The sequence below is a fragment of the Rhinolophus hipposideros genome, assembly GCF_964194185.1.
Source record: "Rhinolophus hipposideros genome assembly, chromosome: 23".
NCBI lineage: Eukaryota > Metazoa > Chordata > Mammalia > Chiroptera > Rhinolophidae > Rhinolophus > Rhinolophus hipposideros.
The window spans coordinates 42,820,097-42,837,690 of record NC_138069.1 but is presented as its reverse complement, the minus strand read 5'-3'; positions in this window follow the sequence as shown (position 1 = coordinate 42,837,690).

Below are 17,594 nucleotides of genomic sequence, written 5' to 3'. Positions count from 1 at the left end.
TGTTCGCTTTTTTTTTTTTTTTTTTTTTTTTTTTTTTTTTTTTTGACTATGGGTCAAATCAAACTACAGACCAGACTCGGCCCCTGGGCCATCATTTTGTGAGTTTCCATTGGGTCTCTTCTACCCAATCCTCCGTCACCTCCCGTGTGTGTGGACAAGACTGGAGAGTGCCCACGGCCACCAGGTGTGGTTCCAGGATGTGCAACGCCCAAGGATACCGCATCTCTGAGGATGCTGTTTTATCACTGGCGTGAGATCCGTACTATGAATTTCAACGGTTTTCCAGCAGAGGGCAGTACTGTGCCATACTCTACCAAAGTCAGCATATCACAAAAAATGGTCAACAGATGGAAATAAAGTGTCTTAAGGCAGGGACAGCCTTTCCCTAATTCCCACAAGATGCTACAAGAACCAGGAGCAGCCTTGTGGGTGGAGAATACTGAAGTGAGCGATCCCGCCCATTCTGATTGGGTTGAAGTTATGAAGGACCCGGAACAGCTGTACTGCTGGGAGGGGTGTAACTCGGTACACCCCTCCTTCGGAAAGTTTGGCAGCTGACCCTCCAAATACCCATGAGCCAGCCATCCCACGAGGTGTATACTCACCAGCGTGGACACATACATTCATCCAGAGACAAATTCTAGTCCACCCACAGGCACACCACTGGTACCAGCCAACCCTGGGAAGAGCTCTGATGCCCGCCAGTGACCAGAAGGGTAAACAAGTTGTGGTCTATTCACACAGTGAACACCAGACAGCAACGCAAACAGACAAACTGCTGCGGTGACCGCAGCATGGAGGAATGTGGCAAAAGTAACACTAGCTAAATGAAGCCACCACAGAAGACAGCCTCCCAGTGTGTAGTCATTTGCATGAACGTAAACAGCAGGCAAAGCTTTTCTGTGGTGCCAGAGGGCAGGCAGGATGGCAGTTTCCCTTAAGGGCACGTGGGTGGTGGCTAGAAGGGTGCAAGGGTGCTGGGTGGTTGTCTCCACCTGGGTGGTGGTCACATGGGTAAGTTTACTTTGGGGAAACTGAGTGTACGCTTTGTGCACTTGTCCATAGGCACGCTATAGGCTAATAAGTAATCCACGGTACAGCACCCACATGAGCGGGCAGGGAAGGGCTTCCAAGGAGGAGAGGGAGAGAAACTCACCAGCTTCCTGCCTCGCACTTCCATTGAGAGCCACCCAGAACCTCAGACATTGCGTAGCGGCAGAGGGAAACCATCTTCCCTAAATCGGCCGTGTCAACAGGCCGACCTCCCAGGATGCCTTGCTTCTGGCTGCAAACATCATTGAGATTCAAAAAGATTGTTGGCCTCTTGTTTTCTGGAGAAAATGCTGCAAGTTGTCAGCACATCATTTAACAATTTATCATCACAGTGGAGCCTGATGAAGTTGATTTGTGATTCCAGCGAGACCGGCAGCTACCTATTCCACCACCACGCCTCCCCAGTTTCAAAATGGTGACACCCAGGCAGGAAAAATCATGAGGTCAAAGTCTAGACTTAGTGTTCTCCATGTCCTCGTGAGACGCCTGTGAACGCCACCCGAGCTCCTCCAAGGTCCCACTCCCAACGGCTTCCCCTGCAGACCTGTTTGCCTACTCACGCCGAAACTGAGGGGAGCCTGGGGTTTACATCCCCAGGTGGGCCGTTGGCCAATGACTGGCAGGTACGAGAATATGAAAGCCCAGTTACCTCGCCCAACCTAGCCAAACCCTCTGGGAGACTTTGCCAAAAAACCCTGGCCTTGGCTTCTTGGTCTCCCTGGCAGAAATCTCTGGGGCACGACCGTAATAAATGAGTTGCACACAAATCTTCATCTCAGAGTTTGCTTCTAGGGCCCCTGACCTAAAACAGAAGGGAAAATCGTTCTAGCATCGTGGAGATTTCGAAACCTGAGACGGGTCGTGGCCGGCCTCCTGCCTCCCACACACATACATGCCTGTGTATCAGGTTTCTGCCAATGCGACCAAGTGGCTTGAAACAAGCTTGCAAACGGCTGTCATCATTTCCAGGATTTGCTATTACTCAAGTTGTAATGTTTTCTTTGGGAACACAGACCTGCTCCCACAGGCGATACACCAGGCCTCATTCCTAAGTCCCTGGCTTGGAACTCAGAATGCACTTTCCCATAAAAACAACAGTGACCATAATATCAGAATAGTGCCATCACAGACAGAGCCCATTCCCAAAGAGGCCTTCTTAACCCATGTGTTGCCGAATTTTAAAAAGGGCTAATCTGAGTCTGGTAGTCTAAGACTTCCTGCAGTTTGAGGGGTAAAGAAGTGTTTCCTCTCCCAGAATCCAGGCTTCTCTATGGTACAGTGGAGTAAGAGTGCCCTCTCTGCAATCGGAACAGACCCAGACCTGCCACTTACCACCGCTCGTCCTCAGACAGGCCGCTGGTCCTTTCCTTCCTCCAAATTTCCCAAGTGTCCACTGGACACAGGAATGCCAACCTCTCAGGATCACAGTGTTATTCAAAGACAATACTAAATGGGAAATAAGCATACCGAGAGGTACCCCCCAGCATTAACTGTCAAAGAAATGCAAAGAAACATCGCCACGCAGTAAGTACCAGTTTGGGAGGCAGTAAATCTCGTGTGGGGGCACGACGTGGTATGACTGCTTGGCAAATGTCTCTGGTAGTGCCGGCTAGAGCGAAATTCACACACAGCCCAGCAAGCTCACTCATTCCCATTAGAAATAAGGGTGTGGATCCACTCAAAGACAGGTTCAGGAATGTCCACTGCAGCTTTTCTTATGATAGGCAAAAGCTGGAAACAACCCAAACGTCTATCGACAGAGAGCGGGGTACGTAGCATGTGGGATACTCCGATGATGGAATGCAATACAGCCATGAAAATGAACCAACCCCCCCCCCAGCAACAGATGCAAAACTCACAGACAGAAGCCATACAGTGAAAAGGAATGTACTATATATTCCGTTTAGATCAAGTTCAAAGATTGGCAAAACTAACTGTCTTGAGTTCAGTCTGTTGTAACCAAGTACCATTGACTAAGAGGCGTATATGTAATAGAAATTTGTTTCTCACAGTTCTGTATGCTGGAAGTCCAGAATCGGGGTGCCAGTATGGCGGGGTTCTGGTGACCCTCTTCCAGGCTGCGGATACCTGTACATAGAATGGCCCAGCAATTCCACTCCGAGGTGTATACCCAAAGAACTGAAAACAGTTCCACCAAAAGCATGTACACAGAGGTTCCCAGCAGCACTGCTCACAATAGCCAAAAGGTGGAGCTCACCTGTGTCCATCATTTAATGGATGGATGAAGGCGAAATGGTCGATCTACACAGTAGGATATTATTCCTCCATAAAAGGAATGAAGGAGGGACATGCTATCAATCGAATGTGGTTGAACTTGAAAATATTATGCTAAGTGAAAGAGGCCAAACACAAAAGGATATATATGATATGATTCCCTTTATACAAAATACCCAGAAGCGCAAATCCATAGACAAAAAGCAGAGTCGGGGTTTCCAGGGGTTGGGGGAGGGGAATGGGAAGTGAGTGCTTAATAAGGATGGTATTTCAGTTGGGGGGGGATGCAAAAGTTCTGGAACTAACAGCAGTGATGGTAGCACAACATTGTGAATTACTTAATGACACTGAACATACACTTTAAAATGGTCAAAATGATAGATTTTACATTATGTGTATTTTGCCACACACAAAAATAGTTAAAAATAGAGCTACCACATGACCCAGCAATTCCACTCCACGTATACACCCAGGAGAACTGAAAACATCCACACAAAAACCTTCCATGAATGTTCATAGCAGCATGATTCATGACAGTCCAAAGGTGGAAACAACCCAAATGTCCACCAAGTGATGAATGGATGCTTTAGTTTCCTAGGGCGGCTGAAACCACAGAAATGTATTGTCTCACTGTTCGTGGAAGCTTTGGCAGGGCCACGCTCCCTCTGAAACCTGCGGGGTGGCCGGCCTCCCTTGGCGTTCCTTGGCTTGTGGCTGTATCACACCTATCTCTGCCTCTGTTGTCACATGGCTGCCTTCTCTCTGTGCTTCATATGAGGACACCAGTCATTAAGGGCTCACTCCACAGTGAGCCTTACTTTAGCTATTACCAACCTATTTCCAAATAAAGTCACACGCTCAGGCACTGGGGGCTAGGACTTCAACTCATTACAATGGACAGAATGTGGCCAGCCCACATACTGGGATCTTACTCAGCCATAAAAGGGAAGGGAACGCTGATACATGCTACACGCAACATGTAACACGTGAAAACAATGCTAAGTGAAAGCAGCCGAACACAAAAGGTCGCGTAGTGTAAGATTCCATTCAAATGAAATACCCAAAATAGGCAAATCCTAGAATCAGAACGCAGTTTTAGAGGCTGGAGGGAGGAGAAGAATGAGGAGTGACTGCTGATGGGCGTGTTTATTTGGGGGGGGGGAATGTTCAGGAATGAAATAGTGGTGACAGTTGTACGACTCTGAATATGCTAAAAAACTACTGAATTGTACACTTTAAAAGGGTGAATTTATGGTATGTCAATTGTATCTCAATAGAAAAAAAGACCCTGTTAAAAGGATGAGAAAACAAGCTACAAACTGGGAGAAAATATTTGCAAACCACTTATTTACCAAAAGACATGTATTTAGAATACACAGACAGTCACACACAGTCACACGTGCACGCACGCGAACTCTCACAAATCAATAGTAAAAAAACAATTTAATTAGAAAATGGGCAAATGAAGAGACATTACACTGGAAAAGATATGCAGATGGGAAATTAATACATGAAAAGTTCAAATCATTAGCCACTGGAGAAATGCAAATCGCATGATGATTCTCATTCTTGGGTTAATAAACAGTCACTGGTACCTGAAAACAAACCACACACTCTTTCTGGAAGCTGAGCTACAGGTTGGGAGAACAGAGGAGTCTACACATTTGCGGTCTAAAAATCCTTCTTTGGAGATTTTGCTTGCTTATTGTTATGATGTTTCCAGAGAGAAACTTACCCTCTTAATGTCTCAAATAAAAACAAGAGTTGTGAATAGACGTGCCCACACTTCTCCATCGTGAAGGATCTCTTCCCCATACTGAATTGTAGACTGGGAGACCGCTTGCACCAGGTAAGCCTTGCCCGCTCAGAGGTCCAGGAGGTTTAGGCAAGTGATGAAGCCTGTTATCTACCTGAGAGCTGGATGTACTATGGGGTACATCTGAATATGACCTAACATGGTGTTTGATAGGGAATAAAAGGATAGCAAAGCCTTCTGGAGTTCTGGGATTTCCACCTCCCTGTCATTTTCAAAAATCTAAGTGTAGCCTAACTCCACACGGGGTGGGCCCTAATTTTGGAGCATCCTAACACAAAAGGTCCCACAGGGGAAACTGGGGAGGACAGAACAGAGCTCTACTCATGTATCACCTCTTTTTTTCTTTTGCCTCAGATTCCATTTCCAGAGGAAGCAGCATCCAGTTGGGTCTGACTTGGGTCATATGACTCCCTTTGATATGGGGAGGGAGACTCCTGGCTGTAAACCCCACCCCACCTTCACTGGACTGCACCCAATGGGAACGCGGGTGGCAAGTCCTCAAGCAAAATCAGAGGAAATGGATAACTGGGAAATATATTTTTTAACTTTTGTATATATAGAATTTAAAATAGAAAAAATCATTTGAAACTTTTTAAAAGAGAAAACCGAAGTTCCAGGGAAGTAAGCTGACACGTGACAGCACAACTGCTTTAAGATTCCCATTTCTGTGCCCAGGCAACCTCTGCGCTGAAATCAGCCTGAACAACTCTGCGCATTTCTTGGGTCACACAAAGATCAATGGAGCATCAATGAGTTCCCAGTCTCGAGGGGAAGCAAGATATGTGACAAATCATAAAACGATTGGTAAGACCTGCTAAAAGTACCCAACCAAAGCATCATGGGAGAACAAAGAAGGAGTTGTTCATTTTGACCCTCAAGATCAGAGGAGGCTTCCTGGAAGAGGCGATATTTGAACAGAAGATGAAGATGAAGACAAAGATTTGGGCCAAAGGATGTGGATCTTTGAATGTCATGCTGAATTTTTCTCTGGACAACGGTCTGTCATTGAAGGTTTCTGAGCACAGGGATAATAGGGTCTTATCTCAGCAGCAATGTAGAGATTAGATTGTCCCAACAGGAGAGGTTAAAGGTTAGGAGACCAGTTAAGAATGTTGTTGCAATAATTCAGATAAGAAATGATCAGGGTCCACTTTAGAGCCCTAGAAAGCCAGGGTCATGATGAAAAACATTCCAAGGAGCAAGACTGAGCAAGTCTTGGTGACTAATTGGGTGTTGGGGTCAAAAGGAAGATAATACAAGATTTCTGTCTTGGGTGATCTGGTGAATGGTGATGCTATTAACCAATCTAGGAAACTCAGGAGCAGTGTGAAGGGGAAAGATGACAGACGAGGCTGACTGCGGTCAGGCAGAGCTTGAGATGTTTCAGAGACACCCTGATGTCAATGTCCCACAGGCAGTTGAAAATCTGTGTCAAAAACTCAGGACAAACATGTCGTTACCTCAGCACTGAATTGTGGGTAATTGTTGTTTGGTTACGGTTAGGGTCCTTAATAGGCACGTGTTCCTTTCACGGTTACAAAAAACAATGTACTGTTTTGTAAGAACGAAAGCAGGAGACAGGTGGAGATGCGGGAAATCAGGAGGAGCACAGACACAGTGGACCCTGAGAACAAGACACAGGCTTGGAGTCAGTGCAGTGCAGATCAACAGTACCTGGTCGGTTCCTCCCTGCCAGGCTCCGGGGGCACTGTGGCAAACAGGACAGTGACTGCGACAGATAGAGTCCCCATCTTCAGAGAGCCCCAAGGAGCGGGAAGGGGCCAAGACAGGAGGGATGAACAGATGTCGCACATTGCAAAAAAGCAAGAAAGGGCAGATTCTAGAAGTTGCAGAGCTCGACATCTGGCTGGGCACACAAAGCTAAACTCTTGTGAGCCCCGGGAGAAGAAGGAACATATGGGTGGTCCTCAGGACACTGCCTGGACCCACAGAGTCCATTTATACCAAAGGCAGCTCATTTCCCTTCCTGGGAGGAAAAGACTAAGAGACTGTGTGTCTGGGTTTCAGCCAAACATATGACAGAGGTCTTCGTGATGCTCCTACAGGTGGGTTAGACGGGCTGACAATAGTCAAGTGACAGATTCAGAAGAGTTTGAAGGACCAAATGCAAAGTTTTGATTAATGGGTTGTTGTCAGGCCAGAAAAAGTTTCTTGAGACCTCACGTTCTCCTCTCAGCTCTCTCCTGTTTATCATTTTTTAAAAAACCAGGGAAATAGCTACTGGCTCAGGACAAAGAAGAACTTCAGCCATCACACATCTCGAAATGCCATCAAACAGCCCCTTTGTGGTGGGGACCCCTCACTGGGCATGGCTGCCTCCCATGAACATGAAGACCAGAGTCCAGTTCTGGATGAAAGTGTGTAATGACATCCGACAATCCTTTCCAACTCTAAGATCCTCGGCATCTATTCGCGCCCTTTGGACATACCCACCTGGAAGTCCACCATCTTGGAAAACTCAACATGTACAACTGAGCACATCCTCTGAAGGCAGGTGGTTCTTCTGGGGACAGCATGGGGACTTTGCAGCCAGTGATACCTGGGTTCCCATCCGCAGCCACCAGGTGCACACATTCGAGACAAGGCACTCCTCTCTCAGCCTCAGGTCTTCACCTGTAGAAGACAGACGACACCTACCTGGAAGAACTGTGAAGGTTCTATAAGGACATATCGTGTACCTCGGTGCCTGGATCCATCAGCACAGGACAAATAGCCACTGAGCACCTATTGGTAGTGCTCAGTCCTCTCCAAGAGGCTGGTATACAGGAAAAAGATGGCAAACATACAATTACAATGGGCAGGTAAGCCAGAAAACATATAATTACAAAGTGAGGAGGGTCAGAACATGCCTTTCTGAGCTAAAAAAAAAAAAAAAAAGAAAGAAAAAATCATGCATGCAGAGGCTTTCCGGCCTGGCATTTGATAAATGACGATCCCTTTTGATGCCACCAGCTATGGTTGTCAGTCTGCTCAGGCTGCGATAACAAAGGACCACAGACAGGGCAGCTTAAACAACAGGAGCTGATTTTCTCAGTCCTAGAGGCTGGACGTCCCACAAAGCCCAGCAGAGGATGTTTCTGGTGTGAGCACACTTCCTGGCTCATAGAAGGCCATCTTCTCACCATGACTCACATCACAGAGACAGACAGACAGCAAGCTGTCTTACAAGGACACTAACCCTATGGGGTCAGGGCCCCAGCCTTGGCCTTCATTTGACCTCAGTTACTTCCTCTGAGGCCCCACCCCCAAAAACAGCCACACGGAGGGTCAGGGTCCAACACAAGAACTTTGGATGGAGCAAACATTCAGTATATAACCAGTAGGCACCTGCCTCTCACATGAGCCGGCTGCCACCCCTGGGCTGCCTTCACCAGCAGCCCTCCCCCCCGTATTCCCAGCTGGTGAACCTGCTGGCATGGCACGGCGTCCCCTCCACTATTCTCCAAGGGCCGATGGCAGCCAGGACAAGCCCTTCACGTCCGCCAACCCCCGGATTGACAACAATTTAACTCTTAGGACCTCCACACCACACACACAGCGGGACCTGGACACACTGTTTGAAGTGTGAACCACTGAAGACCCTCCATGGCCTGTCAATAAGGCTGATAATGATAACATCTATCATTTACTGACTGAGGGAACAGCATGACACCCTAACATCAACTTTGTGCAGCTAAGTATTTTAAGGGTATTCACTCACTCATCAGTCACCCACACCTGTGAGATGGTTCCTGTGATTCATCCCGCCCAGCGAGTGCGGGCACTGACGAAGGACCCTCACCACCAGGTCACATGGGAAGGTCATGCTGGGATCTGAATCCAGGCTGCAGGGTCCCAATGGCCCGAGGAAAGAACCCTGCCCAGCCCATCTGTCCAGCTGAGGACTGGTCAGTGATGTGCCTGAAATGCCTGCCTCTTCCTAAAGCCTCAATTTGTCTTAAAAGTTAATAGTGGAAATTCCAATAATTTAGCCTGCAATTCAAAACCTTAGTTTTACACTAAGTATGCATCTAACATGGAGAAGAATGCATAACGTAAGAGCACTTTTAAGGAAACGCAGGATTTCAGCTAGACGGGCCCTGGAAGCCTTCTTTGCCTTGCCCCTTGGGGTGCCGAGGTAGGGTGGCTCCGTGAGTGACAGACTTGCCCCCCAGTCCTCTTGTCCACAGTGCACTGCTACCTGGCCCATCCTCCCCCCACCCCACTAGACCACCCCCATTCTTCCCTAGCACCGACCTTCTGTCCTTTGAACTCCTAGTGCTTCCCCTGCCCTCTGGCTCTCATTTTGTAAAGCACATTGCACTGTTCTTTTCCTTCTCATGGGTGGTATCCAATCTTTCCAGGAAAGTCAGTGGTTCTTTGCAGATAAGATCCCGGCTATTGCTTGTCAGCGTGACCCAGAGCTACTTCCTGCACGTGATACACACTCAGAGAACATTTGCTGATTATTTTGAGGGCCCATCATTTGGGGCCACCCATACAAAAAAGCTTAGGGCACTCTGAGTGACACGATGTCCTGTAAACTCTAGCTTTGATTGGCTAAGACTAGTTTGTCACCAGGGAGAAGGGGAAACTATAAGGAAATCTGTCATTTGTGCAGGCATGCATAGCTATGTTGTCATCTTAAAGTGACTAAGCATGCTTCCTGTCCAACCCGCTCTGCCAAGCTAGTTATTTAGCCCTTACATCTCGCCTCCCACATGAGGTTGAAAACCCTTCTTGTATCTATTCTGCACACCAGGAAGCTCTCCTCGGCAGCACTAACTCATAGCTTACACATCTGAGTATTGGGGTGACGCTTAATCACCCCTTTCTTTTCTTTGCATTGGGTCTGTGTCCCCAGCACCTAGCAGGCTGCCTGTCACACCACAGGCAATTAATAAATACTAATCAAATGGCTGAATGACTGCTCTCCAATTCTAGCCGATGACATGAACCTCCCACCAGTATCCATCTGAGTTGTCCTATCAAAGGAGCACTCAGGGAGGGGTGCCGGGCTGACTGCCACTCCTGATTAATCCAGGAAACCAGAGCTCAGGCTAGGAGCTCCTGGGAGACCCCCAGGCCAGCCCTGGCGATCACAGGACTAATGGCGGTGAGTCAGGGAGGACCCGCTGTGGTTTTCCCAGCTCGGTCTGGTTCAGTTCCCGTCCTGCACTGCCATCTCCAGGGCAGCAGGGCACTCTCCAGGCTGATCAAAGGGCAGCAAACTTGGCTGGGAAATGCAAAATCACCCTGGTAATCAGGGCTTTTAATCCGAGAAAGGTCAGAGCACTCAAGAAGCATTTGCTCATCATTATATTCCCTTTGCTATGTAGGGGTGACACCCAGTGCTCGTCTCCTATGCTAGGAGCTGGCAGGACCACAGGGCTGAGACAGGGAGACAGGGCTGTAGACCAGCGCTTATCCCAGGACAATGCACCTGGCAAGGACCCAGTAGGCTGGGTGGGGCCTGAGAGTCTGCATGTCTAGCAACCCCCAGGTGCTGGTCCTGCGGGTCTGATGCCACCGTTGACCATGACATTCAAAACGGGGCCCCAGGACCCCATCTTTGCTACTCACGATGCAGATTCAGCATCACCCGGGAGCTTGTCAGAAATACAGAGCCTCAGGCCTCACCTTTGGCCTCCGGGATCAGGCACAGCCCCTGAACCAGCTCCCGGGTGACTCAGACACAGTAAAGTCTGACACTGCTCTGGAACGCTGGTCCTCAAGCCCATCTGCAGGTTGAAACCACCTGCAGGGCCTTTAAAAATTATTGATGTGGGGGGCCGGCCCGGTGGCTCAGTTGGTTGGAGTGCGTCCTCTCAACCACAAGGTTGCCGGTTCGACTCCCTCAAGGGATGGTGGGCTGCGCCCCCTGCAATTAGCAACGGAAACTGAACCAGGTGCTGAGCTGCGCCCTCCACAACTAAGACTGAAAGGACAACAACTTGACTTGGAAAAAAGGCCTGGAAGTACACACTGTTCCCCAATAAAGTCCTGTGCCCCTTCCCCAATAAATCTTTAAAAAAAAAATTATTGACGTAGGAATCCCTAGAAACCCGATTTAGTCTGTATTGGGTGCAACCTGCTGATCAGGGAAGTTTTAAACTCCCCAGTGATCCTAATATAAAGCAAAGTCTGAGAGCTTTGCTTTACGTTAGAAATCCTGTCCACAACTTGAGCCCACGCTCTACCTCGTCCCTGTGAAATGGGCCTGAAGTGTGGTGTGAGGAAGGTGTTCAGGTCTGTAAGGTGTCTGGAGTGTCACAGGGGCCTCACGAGCGGCAGTTAGGAACCCTCAGAGCACCCTGCCTAGTGAACTGAGTAAACCCAGTTTCACACTGCGGGGTTTATCAAACGCCTCCTGTGGGCTGAGCCGGCTGGATGCTGCAAACACAGCTTCGAAGGAGAGGAACAAGACTCAGGAGTGGGCGAGACAGACAGTAACCCATAATCTGAGCCTGTGGCGAGGGCTGTTGAGGCACTAAAACAGGATCCTGAAATAGAGGGCTGCATGCTCCTTTAGGAGGGATTGTTCCAGAAGGCCTCTCTGAGAGACATCTGAGCCAAAACTTGGTCATGAGGACTCTAATCCCGAAGCCCCCTTCCACGTGACTGGAGCAAGGAGGGTAGGAGAGACGGGGGAGGGGAGGGACGCGGTCACTCAGTTCCAGTCCCTCTTCCACTCTGGGACCTGGGCTGAGTCACTTCGCCTTGAGCACCATTTTCTCCATCTTTAAAAAGAGCCAAGATCCCCTGTATGGTGATTTGAAAACACGGCTTCAAAAATCTGACACCCCTCCATTGAGAGGTGGGGTCTCTGTCCCCTCTCCTCGAATCTGGGCAGGTTTCTGATTGCTCCAACCATCGAAGTATAAGAGAGAGACTACTAGGTGGCTTCTGAGGGTAAGGCCTCAAAGGCCGCGGAGTTTCTGCCTGCTTCTCTTGGGAGCTGTGCTGTGTAAGACGCCCAACCACCCTGAGGCCACCACGCTGAAGAAGCCCCAGGTGGGCACTCCCGATGTCAGCCTGCATCACCTGCCAGCCGGGTAAGTGAGCCAACTTGGACGTCCAGCCCTGTCCAGCCTCCAGGTGCCCGCAGCGACCACCAACATCCGATGGTACCAAGCAGGAACCGCCTAGCTGAGCCCTAAACAAACTCCTGACCATCAAATTGCAAATGAAATGATGGTTTTAAACTAGTGGGAGGGTCATTTGTTCCACAGTTAGAGTGATGGGAGCACGGATCTCTCTGCCTTCATTTTGAAACCTCCGCCTTACTCACGTGCTCCCACCACCTGGACGTTTTTCTGTTCCTCAAACATTCTGGAATGGCTCTGGCCTCAGGGCGTTTGGTCCTCGCTCTCTGGGGAATCCCGTCCCCTACGCCCAATCCCCCAGGCTGTGTCCTTAACCGGTAGGTCTCGGCTCAGCGGTATGTCTTCAGCGTCGCCTCATCTGGAGTAGATCCCCATGCCCGGTTGCCATGTTTTACAGTATTTCCACCACCGATCCTGCTGTTTGTCTACTGACTGCCGTCCGCCAGAACATAAAGCCTGCGAGAGGAGCGCGCCCTTCCCTGTTTCCTTCACCTGTATCCTCCCTGCTCCTTGTGTAACGCCCCGCATGCTTATGGAGTCATGAGAAGGAAACAACCAGGAGACAATGAGAGGGAAGAGCATTTCTGTCAGAGGGAACAGCCAGGAAAAGTCATGAGGCAGGTGCATTCCAGGCAAGAAAAGCAGCTGGGCCGGAGGGGTTCCAAATGCCGCAGGCAGGGGTGAGACAGGTCCCGTCTGGGACACGGGAGAGGCATCAGGCCCAGCGTGACCTGGCGGAGGACAGGGGGACGTGCTCAGAGCATGGAGCCCACCACGTTTAAGCGTCCGCTCGGTGGCCCTGGACACACTGGCTCTGCTGTGCAGCCACCACCCGCGCCGCCCAGGACCTTCCCACCTTCCCACTGGCTCCACGCCCGTTAAACACGCCCCCCCCCGCCCCCTCCTGTCTCTGCGAATCGACCCCCAGGGACGGCACAGAAGTGGAGTCACACGGGGTTTTCCCTTCCGTCTGGATGACTTCACTGGCACCATGTCTGCCAGGTCCATCCAGGTTACAGCACGCACTGTATTGTGTTCAAATACACGCAACGCCAAGTGTACTTTGCAGCTGTTTAAGGCTCGGCGGTACTGGCACCGTGTGCAAACACACTTTATTCACTCGTTCATCAGCACGGGAGGACCGCCGTGTGTCACGGGCCTCCCTCTGGCGGCCAGGTGGGCACTGTCCCCAGGAGGCAACAGGGGCCTGGGACAGCGGCTTGGGCAGCTCAGCCCCAGCTCACGAGCGAGGGCCACGGGCGCAGGGCAGCGAGGCCGCCTGCCCAGGACACGCAGCTGGCCCAGGCCGCCGGCCCCCACCCGGCCTGGCTCTGCCCGGTCCCCACCCTTCCCCGGCGGCGGGACGACCCCACCCCGGCACAGCGACCCGCCCCGACTGCGAACGCGCAAGCGCTGCAAGAGAGCAGCACGGCGCATGCGCAGAGGGCGCACGGCGCGGAAGGCTCCGCTCCCTCGGGTGTAATCCGTGATCCGGGGTTTTGGCCCCGCCGAGAACTCTGTTTATAAACACACCGCGAGGCCACCGGCGAGGGGTAACCCTAAAGGTAGTGGGGTCGGAGGTCAGAGGTCAGCAGGGGCGCCGGCGGGGAGACCCATCCCTTCACCTTCACAAGCTGCAGACTGCGTGCCGTGCCCAACCCAGCCGTCCTACGGCGATCAGGGGCTGCTGAGGGCGCCACGTGGTGCGCACGTGGCCCACTCCCGGCGCGGCGGCTCCCCTCCCCCACGGCGCCGGCGGGCCGCAGCGCCCCCTGGCGGCGGCCTGGTGCGCCACGCTGCCCGTCGCGCTTGCGCACAACGCCTCACGACGCGTCTTCCGGTCTGCACGGGAGCTGGGCGTGGGTGGGCGGCGTCCTCGCGACGGCTCGCGTCAGCCGGGTCGGGGTCCCGGCAGGGTGGGGCGCCCCGTCAAGGTCATGCGAGCGGGCTGCGCGGCTGTAGGGCCGCAGCCGTCCACGTGTGTCCCGGGACCGGACGTGTCCCGCGAGCGGCGGGGGCGCGTGGGGGGTGATGCGCGGTGAATGAACCGCGTCCCTGGGCCGCGCCGAGGGGCCCAGGCCCGGGTGCCGCCCTCCCCGAGCTGAGCCGAAGCCTCTGGTCCGACGTCGGTGCGCGGGGCGGGCTCGGCGCGTGTTTGGCAAACACGTGGGCGGGCGGTGCGTCCTTAGTTGTAAACAGGCAGTGTTTCCGGTTGCCTGCGTTTTCCTGTGACATCGCGTACCCACGATAAGGAAAGGCACTGCCGAGTCTGCAGCAGGAGTGAGCGTCGGTGCTCGGTTTCTCTTCGGCTTTATACCCCGACGTCAAACACGACTGGAGGCTGCGTACGGAGAGTGAAAAGCAAACCAACGTATCCGAGTCTTTCTGCCGTTTTATTGTAAAGGCTCACCATGGCGCTGCCACTGCTGGGTGTCCTGTGAAATTACTGGTCCCCAGACGTTTCCTCTCTCCTGCAGCGTTTTTTACATGCTTACCGTGTGCCGGGCTCTCATCGAGGTAAGAGGCAATCTGAAAGCGGTGGAATTTTAGAGGAGCCCCAGGAAGTACTTTCTCCGAAGACCGGGCTGTTTGACAGCTGGCTGGGGGAGGAATGCACGCGCACATGCATACATTTGTTACACACTGTACTGCTACGAAGCATGCGCAGCACACTGGGTCCAGAAAGATGAGGGAACATGCTGGGCTCTTGTAAATCCCCTCGAGCCAGTGGTGCTCGGATACCCTTAAGGGCTCTTGCGCTTATTTTTGCTGAACCCTTGTATCTGTAGCCAACCTGATGGAAACTCAACTGCAACCTGTCAGATTGGGTTACTCCCGACCCACTGTTTTTCCAATAAATTTATTGTCATTAAATGTAGTGTGTGATACGAACGTTGGTCGATAAAACCAACGAGGAAGACAAAAATGACGCCAGGAAAGACCTAGATCTTTATTCATCAGTAATGTGAGCGAATGTGGATCCACACAGGCCCAGGCTTCAGGCCCAGGCTTGCTCTCTGTTGATTTCCTTCCCATTTTAACTCCTCTGTGCCTTGTCACCTTCCTCTTAACTTCCCAAGCCTGCCTTGGCTTCTGCTTGTGGTCATAGGAGCCCCACTGAGCCTGTCCAAAGTGTAGCCAAGGCTGACAGCCGTGTCCCTGTTCCCAGGACCGCATTCTTCTCCCTGCCACAGAGGCCTGGAGGCCCAGAGCCTTGGCCCCCCAGAAAAGAGCCCTCCCTGCACCCCTTCCTGGGAAGTGTACACTTCACTGGCCCTGCCCCTGGCGCCTTTGCTTTTATCTGCGAGATGTCACAAAAGAAAACAAGGGTCTTGGCCCCAGTCCCAGCCCCTAGCGAGCACTTTGCAGGCCCAGCTGCCCCCTCTGCCTACCCCAAGGAAAGCTCCTGCTAATCACTGCCCAGTGTGCAGGCAGACGGATGTTCCCAGACCGGCTCAGGTCGTGAGGTTGGCCTGGCAAAGACGAAACGGCGCAGGCATGAGGGGTAGATTCCCAGCCAGCAGCCGTTTTCTGCTGAACAAAAGCCTGGCCGGCCCCGGAGCTCACGCTGCTGCTCTATTGAAATCTCAACGTGGTTCCCTATTAATCACTCCCTTTGGTGCCTCAGAGGCCAAAAAAGGAGTCAAACAAAACCTCTTTTCTAAGCAGGAAGAGGGTTCCAGAGGCCTGAGCAGAAAGATCCCCACAACCCCTCTCGCCAGCATAACTCTAACAAGATGCTGGGGCCTCCCAGACTCAGAAGCACAAATAAGAATAGCTGCTTGGCAGCCTGGAGGGGGATTTGGAATGTGACCGGTTCCGCTGTGGGCTCCAAAGGCTCCATGCAGGAAGCAGGGCGGGTGAGAGGGGGCTCTCCTGCATGCAGCCCTTTCTTGTTTTATTTTAGAAACCAGAGACCCAATTAAATGATGTTTTAAAAGTAGACTCATACTAGGAGGATGGGAGAGAAAAACAAAAAGCCTATTTCCCTTCCCCCTCAGACTTCACCTTGAATCTCAACTCCTTTGTCTCTCCCCCACCACGTTGCTACTTTGCGTTAACCGATAACTGATAGTGCGTTATTCATTCATCTATAAATAGGAAGTTTGGCTTGTCTTTTAAACAGAAGACACAGGCCAAAACACCAAGCCATGGTTCCCCTGTAGGTCCTCACCCCTCCCCCACCCCCGGGACCAGGCCTGTTACCTGTGGGCCTGTTTGGATTGTCTTGTGAGAGAAACAGCGTTTTTATCCAGAAGCTGTGGCTCCTTCAGGCATGATTTTTACACCTCTAAGTGGAAGCCCGTTCTCTCATTAAAATTTAATTTTAAAGAAAGGGGGAAAGCTGGCTTAAAGAGCATTTTCGGTGCCAGCCATTCACATTGGAGAGCAGAAGTGCATCTGAAGCCAGTCAAAGCATTTACTTGGAAAATCAGAGTCATTGTAAAGGCATCGTCCTTGGCCTAGCAAGGTAGTCTTGCTTCACAGCATGGACTTGGCCAGCCTCGGTGCAGCGCTAGCCTTGTGGGTCAATGAAACCGACGGCACAACAGGGAGGATGGAAGTAGCATGGTCACCTTAGATGACCACTCCACTGCTGCCACCCAGGAGGTCAGGCGCTCCTCTCACAAAGGAAATAAACCTGAGAAACAAGTCAGGAGAGCTGATTTGTGAACGGCCTCCTTATGCCCTAAATGACCAGACCTCACCCACATTCGCAGCAGATAGTCCAGCCAGGCTCGCCCATGACCAAACAGAGGGGTAACCCTAGCGTGGCTGTCAAGACATTCTGCAGCTTTGTTATTGGGAGGGTTTTTTTTAATTAACAAAAGAAAAGACACTCTTAATAGGAGAGATGATTCTAATAATGGTTCTGCAGAGCTTCCTAAGGATTCCTCATACCAGTTAAGGTAGAAAATTGAAGGCACGGCTGTGATTCCAGGAAGTGCTCGGGCACTCAATGGCTGGTCTTGAAAAGAAATGCCCCTAATCATTGGAACGTTTTGTGTTTTGCTGTATGGTTTGCAGCACAAATCAACGCACAAAACAATTCAGAGATGTTCCTCCTACACTAGCCTCAACACAGGCTTTAATTTTCCCTACTGAAGAAGAGGTTAGAACGATTTGAAACCTTTGTGCTAACTTCAAAATTCACCAAATGAGAAGAGTAAGGAAGGTTGGAGCTCAGATTCTCAACTCACTCCCTCTCCCCTGTGATAGTCCTTCCAAAGCACAAAATTGTAGTGTTATTCAAAGAGAAATTGATCAATGCATGTGCTACACAGTTATTTAAAATGATGTCCACTAAGGATTTTTAATAACATGGGGCAATACTACATAATGTGAAGTGGAAAAAAACAAGATATGAGACAGAGTGTGTGTGT